The sequence below is a fragment of the Tursiops truncatus genome, chromosome 17 (assembly GCF_011762595.2).
Source record: "Tursiops truncatus isolate mTurTru1 chromosome 17, mTurTru1.mat.Y, whole genome shotgun sequence".
NCBI lineage: Eukaryota > Metazoa > Chordata > Mammalia > Artiodactyla > Delphinidae > Tursiops > Tursiops truncatus.
This window is the reverse complement of record NC_047050.1, coordinates 3387198-3388993: the sequence shown is the minus strand read 5'-3', so window position 1 is coordinate 3388993 and position 1796 is coordinate 3387198. Positions and strand designations below refer to the sequence as shown.

At 42.5% G+C, this 1796-nt stretch overlaps 1 pseudogene; it reads left to right on the top strand.

Annotated features, from left to right (window-relative positions):
• The first annotated feature begins 975 nt into the window (after window positions 1-975).
• On the top strand, window positions 976-1359 carry LOC117308732 (small ribosomal subunit protein uS8-like; annotated as a pseudogene).
• Window positions 1360-1796: the final 437 nt, after the last annotated feature.

The following is a 1796-nucleotide window of genomic DNA, read 5'->3' as shown; positions in this document are numbered from 1 at the left end:
CAACCACAGGGAATGAAATGTGGGCCATGTACTGGAATACGTATCGCGTAATTCAAGAGATGTTAATAATGGAATAGCTTTTCCTGTTTCCTTCTGTTTTAAATTTAATCACTTTAAATGAAATTATGTTTTGAAAAGACACTACTTGCACAGAGAACAGAAGTCAAAGGGAAGGGCAAGACACACTGTGAAAAGTCAGTCCCTTTTCCTAGCGGATCGGCCCAACCACACAGTTCTTCCCAAAGCAACCTCTTCTGCCTGTGTCTCCAAGGCTGTAAAGGTAAACGTATGAACACATCTTGTGAGTCCTTTGTAAAGTTGAAGAAACTGCCCATATAAATCCCGTCCCTCTCCTTCTCGCAAGAAGCCTCTCCCTAGGACCCTCTCCTGAAGGCCCCCTCCCCTCTCCTCATCCCTCCTCCCTTCCCCTCTCGCCTCACATCTGCCCCAGAGAGTGTGTCTTACCTGAAGACAAGTGCTCCTGGCTTCTCTCCAGTGCACAGAGTTTAAAACAACGTTGGGGCCACCGAGTTACATTAACCAATGCACCATCATTTGTTGAAGTAAGAAAGGGGTATGGATAAAGTACACAACACACGATAACATACAATCACTAATTTCTCCACAGTTGCTAAGATTTAGGCCAAAATCAGTTTGCTCGGGGAAGAAGAATAAGACTGAAAACTGTAAAGCCTATTAAAAGGCCTGGAAAACTCGAGAAGAGTAACTCTCTTGTTGAGAGACTTCTGAACCCCTCAAGCCATCAGAAAGCAAGTACTTGTTACATTTTCCTTACTCCCTATTATGTCTGCATTTTCTATTGCCATTCACAGACGCCTGTTGGACAATGTTAATCCCTACCTATGTTTTAAAATTGCAAAGTATTTACAACTTGCAAACCTCTTGGTGCAGATGGATAATCAGAATCGTCCAGCTCTCTCTCCACCATCTTTCTATGCCGCCATAACGGTGGGCATGAATGTCCTGGCTGATGCTCTCAAGACCATCAACAATTCCTAAAAGAGAGGCAGATGCCAGGTTCTTATCAGGCTGTGCTCCAAAACCATCGTCTGGTTTCTAACTGTGATGGTGAAACGTGGTTACATTGGCAAATTTGAAATCACTGATGACCACAGAGCTGGGAAAATTGCTGTGATCTTCACGGGCAGGTTACACAAGTGCAGCACGATCAGCCCCAGATTTGATGTGCAGCTCAAAGATCTAGAAAAAAGGCAGAACAACCTGCTTCCATCTTTTCAGTGTGGTTTCACCGTCCTAACAACCTCAGCTGGCATTGTGGACCATGAAGACGCAAGTCAAACATACACAGGAGGGAAAATCCTGGGATTCCTTTTCTAGGGATCTAACACATATGTGCAAATAAAATGCCTCAACGGAAAACAAACAGAATTGTCCAATGTAAGCAACACCTCCCAATTGTACAGCAGGCTGTTCACAGAAGTCTTTTATACAACAGTTGGCAGGATTCCAGGCACTTAGGCAAAACACCCTGGGGAACATAGAAGATAATATTTGTCCAGGTCATATTCCCCTTGATATTAAAAACCTTCAATATTTCAAGGAAACTACATCTCATCTATTCTTAATCCAATTTTCCCCCTGAATTCAGTTGTCTTGTTAAACTGTGATGCCCAGAAGATCTTTGTTAGTGTCCTAAGGCTGCACTGCCCAATATGATAGAAACAGTTATATGTGGCTATTTAAACTTAAATTAATTAAAATTTAATACGATTTAGAATTGTTCTTCAGTAATGCTGGCCACATTAAAAGTGCCC